This window comes from Puma concolor, chromosome C2, assembly GCF_028749965.1.
Source record: "Puma concolor isolate L17-30 chromosome C2, mPumCon1.1.hap2, whole genome shotgun sequence".
In the NCBI taxonomy this organism is placed as follows: Eukaryota; Metazoa; Chordata; class Mammalia; order Carnivora; family Felidae; genus Puma; species Puma concolor.
Window position 1 is genome coordinate 115,417,006 of NC_141675.1, and position 13,872 is coordinate 115,430,877.

The window sequence follows — 13,872 nt, forward strand, 5'->3', positions numbered from 1 at the left end:
TATAATGGTCCCTTGTCAGGAAGGTCATGGAGAGGATTTTTGCTTTATAATATATCACCCCAACATCCCTTGCTATCTTAAGGTTTTATGAATTAATGCTATTTTTTCCTCTCCATAGTTCATGTCTCTAACATGATTTATGATCAGTTTACCTCCATGTTTTCTATAGAACTTGCTCCAGGTTACCTTCAATAAAAGAAAGGTCAGTTGATAAAAAATGAGGTTAAAATTACAATGAGATTTTTTAACACTAAACACTAAACCCACTGAGAGAAGAGAATATTACTGAAACTAGCCAGAAATATAACCATGTAACAGAAAATCTGCAAGATGGGTAATCCACAGTCAGGTGATTAAAGCATTACTAGACTGGACCTTGGAATTTGAGTAATAGAATTTAGTTTCTGTGAATGTTTTTATATAATTTTATGATTTTTCCCAGCAACATGTATGTGAGATACTGGAAAACTGATGTTATCAGGGTGATCTGAGAGAATTCAAATTCAAAAACAGGAATTAAATGTAGATTCTGGATGTTATTATTTGTGCTTCTTGGACAAACCACTTATACCTCTAGGTCTCAATTTCTGTCTTCTCAAAATGTTTAAAATATAGTTTACCAAACAAATATAAATATTGTTTAGAGAATAAAAGGGCCTAAGATTGGTATGTACTGGTCATATATTAGATTCCTTCAATAGACAGAAACTAATTGTTTCTTAATAATGATGTTTTTCACAACTATACTGAATTAGGGTTCATTAGCATGTCTTACAAAGTGGTATAATTTTGATAATATTAACAATAGTTATACCTAAATTTATTAGAGCTCTATTGTACACAAAATAATTTTATGTATATTATTTCATTTGATTCCCAAAGCTTATGAGGTTAATTAGTAAAATGAAAAATCATTACATAATTTTAGAAATGTGAAAGAACTGAAGTTCTTAAAATTATTTGATTTAAATCACAGACATAAAGTTAGGACAAGAACCCCGGCATTTTTGCCTTAAAATTTCAATATTTCTACCAAACTATGCTATATGTTGTATAATTTTTTAATTTGGGGGAAATAGTTATTAGAAGCTATGTTTCTCTCACTAAATAAATATAGCAAAATGGTAAAATGTTTAAGTTTTGTGAAGTTTCTATTAGTCATCAGTTACAAAGAAATAATGATAGTAGAAGTAAGATAATCTTTCTCTTCTTACTATTATTCTATACTAACCCAGAAATGTTTTTATTTTTTATGCTTATTATTCATTTTTTGAGAGACAGAGAGAGAGAGAGAGAATGAGGGAGGCACAGAGAGAGGAGAAAGAGGAAATCCCAAGCAGGCTCCACACTGTCAATACAGAGCCTGATGTGGGACTTGAACCCGTGCACCACAAGATCATGACTTGAGTTGAAATCAAGAGTTGGACACTTAACCAACTGAGCCACACAGGTGCCCCCAGAAATATGTTTCCAGTTCTATATCCTGAAATAAATTTGTTACATAGACAACCTAAGATTTCTGGATTATTTTCTAATAAATAACAATTTTCGTACATGAATTGGTATTTACTTTACAAGTCAACTTTTTATGTTCATATAGGAGATCAGACTGGTAACTGAATCAGAGCTCATGACCTGAAATGGGTAAGGTGATCTGAATTGAGATGTTTAAATCGCAAGACAGAACAATTGAAATGTGAGTGTATGTTGAATGCCTTTATCATATAAGATTCAACTCATATGTATCTAACTAACAACATCTTGGTTCCCTTGTATTGTATTCTTTGACTGTACTCCATGTAATGTAATAAAATGGAAAGAAAAACGGCTGCTTTACACACTTTAAAATAAAAGTAGATCTTAAAGATAAAGCCAAATATTAAAATTTTTCTGAACTTCCTTGTCCTCAGGAGAAGTTATTATAAAATCTGAATGGCATACCTATTTTGTATTTTGTAAATCTTCTTCATACGTAGGATATTTTACATCTTTGCAGCTATTATTGGAACTGCAAATTGAATCTCTATTAACAGTTCAATCACTATACCACCTGACAGTGGCCACGGGAGTTCTCAATAGCTTAAAGAGTGAGAGCAATATCAACATAGTACAATGTGTGAAACATTTTATTAGGTAGACAAAGACATAAAGAAGAAAAGAGAAACAGCATTATACATGTAGATTTATATATACATATATAACATATAATAGACCTATTCATATTGATGCACTGTCATTTGTGCTGGATAATCACTATGATTCTATTTCACTTAAAGTTATGTTAGTAACAAAAATTAATTAAAATTTATGAAAACAGACTTGTTTGAATGATATTTGAATTATATTTATTGCTTTATATCAGTTCCAAGTAGATGTACTTGACTTGGGAACAAGTATGTAAACATGGGACCATCTCAACACAAATAGAGCAAATAAGTGAGAATTATTTCCTGAAACAACGCATTGTAAGAAGCTTCACCCCTCTTGTTATCCAAAATAATTTCTTACATTTCTTACTATGTATGATTTCTTACAAAAGTGTATTAATTTACTCTGTCTTTGCTCTAGTATAGTTGCAGTAGTTCCCATTAAAAAGGAATTTTACCATTAGAATATCCTTTTGTCTTCTAAAAAAAAAATACAGATGTTAAGTCATTAGTATTGAACAATAACAGTAGCTTCTTACAACCACAAGATGGAAGGTAATGGTGTTCCCAGCACTGTCAGGAATATTGCTCTCTGTGATAGGTAGAATTGCAAGATAACCTCTAAGATTCCCATTCTGATATGGACACATTATATGATCCCTTCTCCTTGAGTGTGGTGAGAACCTGGGATATGTTTATAGAGTCTCAGAAGGAGAAGAGAAAGAATGTGGTGACAAAATTTTGAAGAGGGAATGGCTGAAAATTTCCAAAACTGCTGAAGAAAATAAACCATATGTTAAAGAAAACCTAAGACTCCAAAGTAGGATTTTAACAAAATTAATCTATGTAGTAACACAACAGACTAAAATTGCAAGAAGAGCAAAGACAAAAGAAATTTTAACATGCCCCTAGAGAAAAACAACATGATACCTTCAAAGGAACAACAATAAAACTTAAGTCTATTTTCTCAACAACAATGATAAAAGCTAGAAGACAAATTATATTTTTAAAGTGCTGAAATAAAATAACTGTCAATCTAGGAGTTTAAAGATTGAGAAAAAATTCTTTTGGAATGAAAATGAGAAAAGCGATTTACAGACACACAAAACTTGAAAGAATTTACCATAATAGAAATGAAGTAAAGGAAACACTAAATATTGCTTTTTTAAACAGTGAGAGAATAGAAGCTTGGAGATACAGACAGAAATTAAGGCTATAAATATATTGGTGAATCCAAATATTAATTCTACCAAAATAGTAATAGTAAAGTGTTGATAAGTTTAAATTCATAATTAATATGTATAAGAACAGTGTGTTGGGAAGGGTGAAGAGAGTTAAAATGCCTGAAGTTTCTTCTGTCTGGAATAAAGCACAAAACTTGTGGTTAACTTAGACCAAAATAAGTCAAGATTCATATTTTCATCTCTGCAATAACCAGTAAAACAATGGTAAACAAGTTTAAAAGTTCTATGTTGTTTACTCTGTGTTTATCATGTTCTGGATAGGTGAATTGCCTTTCTTTGTCCTGTTCTTTATTCCAGGAGGCTGACGTTACGTGGACATTCTTGTCCTTTGACCCTTGTTAGCTTCGGCTAACTGGCATCGGCATGAAATATGAGGTTAAGAGAATAAAGATTGGGTATATCCCCCAATTCTATCTTTATGGCAGTTATTACATCCTACTAAAGGTACACACTAGAGAGCTGTATTCAGTGACTCCAGGCTCCATTGTCTCCTTTTCCTTTTTTACCCTTTAGCCTACTGGACAGGGGGCCCTACAGAAAATAGATGTGCTCTAGGGGCAATGAACCAGTCCTCCACTACACTAGACACTGACTGCAGGTACAAGAGTGAGCCCAGCTGAGAGCATCTGCGCCTGGCACAGACCAGCAGTACAATGATCTGAGCCCAAGGCAAGTTGTTAACCCACAGAATGACCAGTTAATAAACTTCGGATCTCTAAAGCCACTCACTTTTAGGTACATTGGTGCATGATGGGTGTGGGGGAATGCGTGTGAAGTCATCAAGGCGGTGGCAGGCAGGATCGGTTGGTTTGAAGGAGAGGAAACAAAGACTGAACCCAAGCTGGGCACAGGTGGTGGCTGCAGTACCGCTGAGAGCCAAAGACAACAGTGAAGGTATTCCCAACGTCAGTCACCAGTGACAACCTGAGTCCACATGACAGGCTGGACTGGATCAGGGAGTCTCTCTCTGCAGGTGAATCTGACTAAGATTGAACAGTTGCCCTCAGGGGCTGCCTATTGTCAGTTTATGGATGGTCTGTTCCCTGGCTCCATGGCCTTGAAGAAGGTGAAATTCCAGGCTAAGCTGAGTACATCCGGAAGTTCAAGACACTACAAGCAGGTCTTAAAAGAATGGGTGTTGACAAAATAATTCCTGTGGACAAATTAGTGAAAGGAAAGTTTCAGGACAATTTTGAATTTGTTCAGTGGTTCAAGAAGGTTTTTTTGGCCTTTGTTGTTTTGTTTTTTTGTTTTTTGTTTATTTATTTATTTTGAGAGAGAGAGAGAGAATAAAAGAGATTTCAAGGTGGGGGAGGAGCTGAGAGAGGGGGAGATAAAGAATCCCAAGCAGGCTGGACATGGGACTCAGTCCCATGAACTGTGATTGTGACCTGAGCCGAGATGAAAAGTCAGAGGCTTAACCATCTGGGCCACCCAGGCACCTCTCAAGAAGTTTTATGATGCAAGCTGTGATGGAAAACACTATGACCCTGTAACTGCCAGTAAGGAAGAACTTCAGCGGCTTCCTCCCCTGTTGTTCCAGCTCTGGGCAAACCCAGGAAACCTCTCAGCTCTAGCAGTACAGCTCCGCTGAGGCCCATTGCAACACTCAGAACTACCACAGCCCCTAAGGCTGGCTGGGGCGTGGTATGAAAGGATCCTGCTGCAGGCAACAGGGATGGCAAGCAGTTGAATTGATGCAGCAGGTCAGTGTATTGAAACTTATCATTGAAAACTTGGAGAAAGAGAGAGACTTTTGCTTTGCAAAGCTAAGGAACTTTCAATTGAGTTGCCTGGAGGTTGAGGGGGGAAACAACCCTGTATAACAGAGGATCATGTACGTTCTCTATGCCACATATGAAGGCTTTGTGGTACCCGATGAAGGGGGCCCACGGAAGAACAAGAAGAGTATTAGCAGCCTGGACCAGCAGAGGAGCATTCAAAGTCTTCACTCTAGGTCATGTGCTTCACTGTAAAATATTCCCTTTTATTATTTTTAGACGACTCACTGTTTTGTTTTGTTTTTTTTCATAAGCAAAAATTACCTCTTTTTAAAGGGCATTGTAGAAGTTTCACTCCTTTTTCAATGAGTTTGAGTTAGGAGTTGTAGCAGAGCAGTATTAACATCCAATTGGTTCATCCAGGGAACAAAGAGGCTGGCCATGGGGCTCTCCATGTGGACCCTGGTAATACTGATTGCTGGAGAAGGTGTTTTTATGTAACACACTGAGGTTGAGATCTTGGTAGAGAAATATAAAGACTGGCTTGAATTCGAAGCTAATGTGAAATCTTGGCAGAGAACGTTTTAATAAATAAATGCCTTCAGAGTATTTAAAATATGCTTCCATATTTCAAAATATAAAATATAACACCACAGGAGATTTTACAAGGTTGACATTGTGTCTGGGAAGGAAGGGCCAGACCTCTGGATCTTTGGAATCTGCTGTTCATAGGCCTTGCAGGACTGTTTGAAGCTGCAAAGGCCTAGACCTTAGCCCAGAAGGAAAGCTGAAATAGTGGCTCCGTAAAGCCATTTGGTGTCCTTACCAATCATACTGCTGCTTTAAGAAGCAAGAGGCATTGTTGCCCGAATGAATAGAGGGCATATTTCAGCCCTGAGATCTGAGTTGGAGAGCTTGAATTTCAGTGGATATTTCTCTGATTATTTTTCCAGTTATCCCTGAAATTTCTATGTATTGTGCTTTTTGGGAAATGAAGTGTGTCCACATTTTAAAGACTGGGCATATCAGCTACTTTTGGAGACTTGCTCACATCTCTTGGATTTGAATGGGGGCTGTGTCCCATTTTTCTGTCTTTTAAGTCTACATTTAATATGTTTCTCTTCTCTGTTTCCCTTGCCTATCGGGGATTCCTCTTTGGCTCCTTAAAGTTTGCCACTTAGAGTGTAAGTTCATCAGGCAGATGGTCACATTGCAAGTTCTTTCTGGACCTCTGGCAAAGACAGTGACCAGTGAAGCCACAGCTACCTTGGGACCTGCAAAGCTGGGTATTCTCGGTATCTGCTGTCCACAGCCATCCACTGTTACTGGAATACTTTGCAAGTGCACTAATCTCTCTGGAGATAAATTCATTAGTGTGTTACTAAGTGTTCATTTTCTTCTGTAGAAAATATAGTACTGTGTCTGAATTGCTTATTAATATTTAAACTATTCCATTTCTTAACAATTCCTCATTTGCTTTGTCCCTAGCCTATTCAGTTCTTTTGTTTGGCAGAATTCTGCAAAATGTGTGTCACCCACTACTGATATTGTTCAGCCCCCGATGTATTTGTATTGATTTCTTTCTGGTGGTAGATTCTCCTAACAAGTGTGTAGAAAGCAGGTATTTTATGACAAAATTGTTGTGTAGTGTGTGCTCTGATGGAATTCACAGATTCGGTGATTGACAATGCCAAAAAAATGCAAGTAACTAGCCATTGTTCAAATAACAGTGGTGCTGTTTCTCTTTTGTGGCCTTTTAGACTTTTGTTGCCCTAAAATTCCATTTTATTGGAAACTCATTTTCCACCTGGTCTTTCTTGACAGGGTTTCTTTCCCCACTTTGAGCAGTTTCTAAATAAAATTCTGTATTTCAGGAGAGAAAAAAAGTCACTCACTTCTAGAGTACTTTATTATGAAACTAAAGCTAACTGAGAGAGTTATTAATAATGCTCATAAATGCATTTAGAATCCTTGTGACAGTAGCAAAAGTGAAGAAAATCTAATGATTTTAGGAAGCCAAAGGTCATTTCCAAATTGAAAATATTTTTTCTGAGTAGATTGTAGATTAAGTTTATTACATAAAGTTTAGGCGGTACCTCTCTGAATAATTAAATATCTCTAGAGTCTATTTTTTTCATCTTTAAAATGAAGAAGTTCAAGTAAGATGATCATCATCTCTAAAATTCCATGCAGTTTTATTGCAGCAGATTCACCATAGATGTTGATTTTTATGATGGACTTGTAAGTCACAGTCCACTTGGAAGAGGTACAGTGTTCCTGTGCCCCAGCTCTCTCTCTCTCTTGAACATAACTGAAGTGTTGTACCAAAATTTATGGTAAGAATAATTCTTTATGACTTCTATCTTTCTGCTAATAAAATAATACTCTAATTCTTAAAAATTTGTACCAATTTTTCAATTCCAAATAATTAAAAATCTGTGGACTTGAGATATATTAATGGCAAGGGCAAAGAATATAAGAAAAGAGAAACTAGGCAGATACCAAATCTTTCTTGGAATTTACGGGAATCTTTGTTGTGTTAAGTTAATCTTTATTGTGCTTTGTTGTGCTACTGGACCAAGTGTATTCCATTGGTTACTTATATTAGAATCACCAGGGTGTTGTTAGAAATGTAGATATCTAGAGTCATTCTTTGATTTTCTGAATTGACTTCTTTGAGTTTTCAGAATTATCATTGGGTTTCTGAACTTTTAGTGCACCTTGAATCACCTATATTCTTGAGATTCTAAAACTAAAATACAGATATACTAGGTATAATATGTGACTTTTAATCTATTTCTGTGAAGAATTTACAGGTGGTCAAAAACACATGCTATGAAGAATATTGCTTCAAAGAGCTCTTTATTAGTTTCAATAATTGATAAATCCTTGGTAATATACTCAGTACAGTGCCTCATTATAGAAGGTGCTTAATTGATATTTGTCATTGATGATTCATTTAGATCTATTATATTTTTCAGAATGGGCAAGATAATATTATTTTTGGTTCTTAACATCGAATAATTTAGGATAGATATTATATCAACTATGTATATGTGTGTGTGTATATATACATACATATATATATATATACACACACACAGTAAAACCTTGGTTTGTGAACATAATTCATTCCGGAAACATGCTTGTAATCCAAAGTTATTTGTATTTAATGGGTCATTAAATAGATTCATTGCTTGCACTGCTACAGCCTTATTCGGGTGGTGCTTTTTACAAAATTTGCACTGTTTCCTACATTTTATACATCTCCCTAATCTCATTTGAAGTGAGGGATTCCTCCACCTTTTCTCCTCTTCCTACACAGATGAGATACCGATGTAGACTTAAATCTTGCAATTTTGACCACTCACATACCTTGTTCATACTTCTCAATGATTTCCCTAACTTCTGCCATAATCATCTCCATCTTACTGCCTTTCTCTTCAACCTTTTTCTGCATGGGGGCCATTGTATACACTCACAGCCATGTTGACTACAGTCCAGTAGTGATAAACTGTTTTCATATACTGTATTTAATGTAACTGACAATAAGGCAGCAGAGGAAAAGGTCTCTATCTGCAGTAAGCCAGACCTACAATGAAGCAAAACATCGTAAACTTACGCTTGAATGGAAAAGCAAAGGACTGTCGTAGGTGCTTTGAAGTGACAAAAAATATACTAGTATCAGTTGTGGGCACCTTTCAGTGTTCTGAAAAATCACTGATTTCTGCCAAACACTGTGGCCTGAGACCAAGCATCTAAGCATGGGAGATGATCACCCACAATCCAAGAGAGAGAGAGAGACAGAGAGAGAGAGACAGAGAGAGAGAGAGAGAGAGAGAGAGAGACGAGAGAGAGAGAGAGAAGACCCATTGGCTCAGTTGTGATCATGTGACTTTTGGCATCATGCACTACTCATATTGCAAGACATAGCTCGCTTATCAAGTTAAAATTTATTAGAAATGTTTGCTCGTCTTGCAAACACTCTCACAGGACAAGTTACTTGCAATTCAAGGTTTTTCTATATTTGATAAATTTGTTGAAGAAAAATCTATCTGGTGATACTTATTAAGGATAGTAAGGCAGATTTTGTTCAGGATCATTGCAATAGGTATAGGAACCACTACAATGAAATTTTACAGTGGGGAAGAGAGATTGGGCTTAATACCAAATACAACATAAGCAAGTGGGTGTTTATAGATAAGGAGCAGGATAGAGGGTGGTCAGTGGATAGAAAATTAGTAAGAGGAAACATCAGGGATAAGGGAATTTCTGGCTAAGTTTACCTAACAGGATTGTTGCTGAGGACAGGCCAGAGTGATCAGACATCATCTGGGAGATGTGGAGAATGAGGAACCTGTTAGCGTAGTCAGGGTAATCAGGTATGAAAAGTGAGAGGTTCTGATTAAACTGACTTATCAGGGTTCTTGCTAAAACTAGATTTTACAAGGAAATGAACAGATAGATGTGCCTAGGAGAAGGTTCAGGAGTCTGATTAAAGTTTGGTCAAGCAAAGAATCTTTGTCATACTTCATATATACAAGGATATTAAATTTTATTTAATCTGGTTGTCATGTAAAATGAGCTAAATTATGCAGGTAAAGTGAATTAAAGATTATATATTAGTCTTACTGAATGATTAATATTGCTAGAACTTTAAGAATTTCTAACAGATTCAAAATAAGAATTGATTTTATGAAGGCAATTAAATCATATCTATAGTGATTGAGGCAATATTTATCTCTCATTCTTTTTACATCAAAGTGCAATATCCCTACTTAATGTATACTTAGTGGGTCATGTATTCCTTGCTGACAAGAATAAATAGAGATAGCTATGTTAGATATAAGAATTTCTGGGGAAATTTTTAAATGTTACATAAATTTGTAAGTTGATATAATTGTTTTGCTTACAAATTTTTAGGCTGCATAAACAATTTTGAAAATTTTAAAAACTTAAAAATTTAAACAAAAAAATGTGTCACAGCTTCATTTTTGTTAGGAAGTGTGATAACCTTATTTTGCTAGGAAAAGATTCTTTTAATAATGCTTTCTTCTTAGCCTTAGATTTTTAAGCTGCTTAAGATAAAAAAAATATCACAGAGATCAACTGGTTATTTACAAAAATGTGTAATAGGTCATATCTTGAATAAATAGCACCAAAGATGTTGGTATAATCTCAGCTAACACTGCAATTCATATTTAATATGTAATTAAAAAATCTAAATCTTGAAAAAAGAAAGCTTCTATGGAAGCTAATAATAAATTATGTCAGTTTGCTCACTAACATACCTTTAAAAACTTGTGCCATTAACAACAGATTTGACTTTTAACTGTATAGGGTTCTCATTTATTACTGTACTACTACTATTTAAAGTAGGTGTCATAGAATTTAGTAAATCTTATAATTTTCTTCATCATAGCATTTTACTAGCCAAGTGCTAAGAAAGTATATATGACGAAGCTAAATATACTTGAAAACACATGTTTAAATCTCTAATTCTCCTAATTATTTATATTATTTAGGGTATTCTTCTGTAGGAAACTCCAAGCAGACTATGAGGATGAAGTGATTCAAGATATATAATTAGCAACGGCCAAGATGGCCTCTCAGTCACAAACTAATATGTATTTCAAATTTTTACAAAAAAGAGACAGAGTCAACAGAATAAAGAAATAATATACATAACTGAGAATTGGGTTTGAATCCATCATCTGAAGATTCCTTGACTTCTGAAACAAAATTTAAATCAAAATAACAGAATATTATTGAGTTCTCAATATCATCCAAATAATAAATGAGTTGTATAGTTTCTGCGATTTATATACTTCATGTTTAAACATAGTAAAATATTTGCTTCGTTGCATGAACTACTTTAAGTATTTTACATACTTTAAAACTACATCATTATATTGTCAAAAAATAAATCAAAAGATTCACTAGACTTTTAAAAATCTCACTTAATGCTTTCCATGGCAGTTCCTAAGTAGCTACATCAGGGTGGAGCTTGCTTCACCTTCTATACAAATTACAAAAATGTGGTTTGAAAAGTTTATGTTTTCCCAAGGACTTTCAGATGCTAAATGCTGGAGTTCGGTCTATTAGATATTGCTAGGACATGCTATAAAATAAACAACCTAAAATTCTTGGTGACTTAAAACAGCAAAAAGCTATTTTTCTCTGTCAGTTGCGTTTGTTATAGCTTTGCTTTGGGATGCAGTCCAGGTCGGGGTCTGCACGATATGCCTTCACATTTTGCTATCCCAGTGGACAGAGCATCTGGGACATGTTTTTCCCGTAGTAAAGGGCACAGGACCAAAAGAGCAGGTGGGAATTTGCAATGCCCCTTAAATGTCAGCTTGGATGTGCCATACGTTCCATTCCATTAGTTAACACAAGATAATTGTGTGAAAGTAAGGAATTCATGATTGAAGTCAATGGGAGCAGGATTGTATAATCTGCCTATAGAGAAGGAAGACAGAATACTTGAGAACAATAATGGAATTTACTGTTCAAAGTTTCATGAGCATATTTTCATAAACCTAGTCTCCTCTTTTTTATATATTCATCACTGCTGTCTTATCCTATGTGTAGTGTGTAAAAGAAAAAGATTTGGAAATTGTAGGGGATGCGAATTAGTTTTGCAAGTAAGTATAAGGAAATTATCTAAGAAAAATTAAAATGTGGGACCAAGCAATTTAGAAGCATGGCAAAGTGTAAATTCCCTAGGAATTCAGAGAAAGAAAAATTAGTTTGTCTGTAGATGGAAGAAGATGATACATTGAAACTGGGGAAAAATCTTTAAGAAATTATATATATATGTACATATATGTGTGTATATATATATACGTATATATATATATATATGTATATATATATGTATATATATAAAGTTTATTTTGTGTGTGAGAGAGAGAGAGAGTGAGTGCCAGTAGGGGAGGGTAATAGAGAAAGGGAGACAGAGAATTCCAAGCAGGTTCCATGCTGACAGCGCAGAGCCTGATGTGGAGCTGGACCAAACCATGAGATCATGACCTGAGCCTAAATCAAGAGGAGGAAGCATAACCAACTAAGTCACCCAGATGCCTCAAGAAATGACATATTTTTATTGGCAGAGAAGAAATATGAGGACATTTCGTTGTAAAAAGAACATGGACATAGGTCATGTGACCTTGATAGATATTGATAGTATTTTGGAGTTTTACCTCACTCATAGGGAAGGTTTCTGTTGTATAATTAGGAGATGTGATTGGATAGGTAAGGTAAAATCAGTTACTGCAGAATATTGAAATACAGATGGAAATGATATGACTTAATTCACAGATAATAATAGCCTTCCTCTCCAAAAGTATAACCAATGTTATGACATAATTTTAGAGAACATACATGCCCTGATATGTGTGTGTGCGCACACACACATATACATATACGTATACATACATACATATATATATATATATATATATATATATATATATTTAAGTTTTAACTTAAATTCCAGTTAGTTAACATACAGTATAATATTAGTCTCAGGTATACAATATAGTGATTCAACACTTCCATATGGCACCCAGTGCTCCTCACAGGTGCACTCGTTAATCCTCCACCTATTTAGCCCATCCCCCCTCCCCCCGAAACATCAGTTTGTTCTCTATAGTTAAGAGTCTATTTCTTGGTTTGCCTCTCTCTCTCTTTTCCCTTTTGCTCATTTGTTTTGTTTCTTAAATTCCACATATGAGTGAAAACACATGGCATTTGTATTTTCCAGACTGATTTATTTTGCTTAGCATAATACTCCCTAGCTATATTCATGTCATTGTAAGTGGCAAGATTTCATTCTTTTTTATGGCTGAGTAATATTGCACTGTGTGTGTGTGTGTGTGTGTGTGTGTGTGTGTGTGCAGTATATATACCAAATGTCACCTGACATTATGAAAGATTTCCATCTCTGAAGATAGTAACAACAAAATATGTAACCTGTAGATAATTTTAAATCCTTATGAGGAATAACAGAAAAATGGAAATAATTCTCTAAGTGTGCTATATCCATGGAGGGCACAACATGAATTAGTGTGATTTTAATGATGTTAAAATTGGTGTGATGAGGGGCGCCTGGGTGGCGCAGTCGGTTAAGCGTCCGACTTCAGCCAGGTCACGATCTCGCGGTCCGTGAGTTCGAGCCCCGCGTCAGGCTCTGGGCTGATGGCTCGGAGCCTGGAGCCTGTTTCCGATTCTGTGTCTCCCTCGCTCTCTGCCCCTCCCCCGTTCATGCTCTGTCTCTCTCTGTCCCAAAAATAAAAATAAACGCTGAAAAAAAAAAAAATTGGTGTGATGTTCTATGTGGCTACTCATTTCATAAAAGAACTTTCTACAGAGAATCATAGTCAAATTAACTGTTGGAGTATCAATCCTTCAAAATAGAACCAAGAGAAAAGATAATTTTATTTTAACAACTGGATGCTTATGTCTGCCCTCATCTGTATTTTGCATCTGCAAACAATCCTAATAGAAATATAATTTACGACATCACTTAAGCTCCTTGAGCTGTAGAATAAATGATCCTTATATCTTCATTTCATCTGGAATGATATATCAAAATACATAATTGACATATCTAAGTGATAACAGATTACACTTGGAGATATCAGCATGGACTTATGTTGGACTTAAATTTAAATATATATGTTACACACACAGAAATACTGTATGTATGTAACCATACGTATTTAAATTTAAGTCCAACATGAGCCCATATATGTA

At 35.2% G+C, this 13,872-nt stretch overlaps 1 pseudogene; it reads left to right on the forward strand.

Annotated features, from left to right (window-relative positions):
• Positions 1 to 4,155: 4,155 nt before the first annotated feature.
• LOC112849828 (microtubule-associated protein RP/EB family member 1 pseudogene) lies at positions 4,156 to 5,367 on the forward strand (annotated as a pseudogene).
• The last annotated feature ends 8,505 nt before the right edge of the window (positions 5,368 to 13,872 follow it).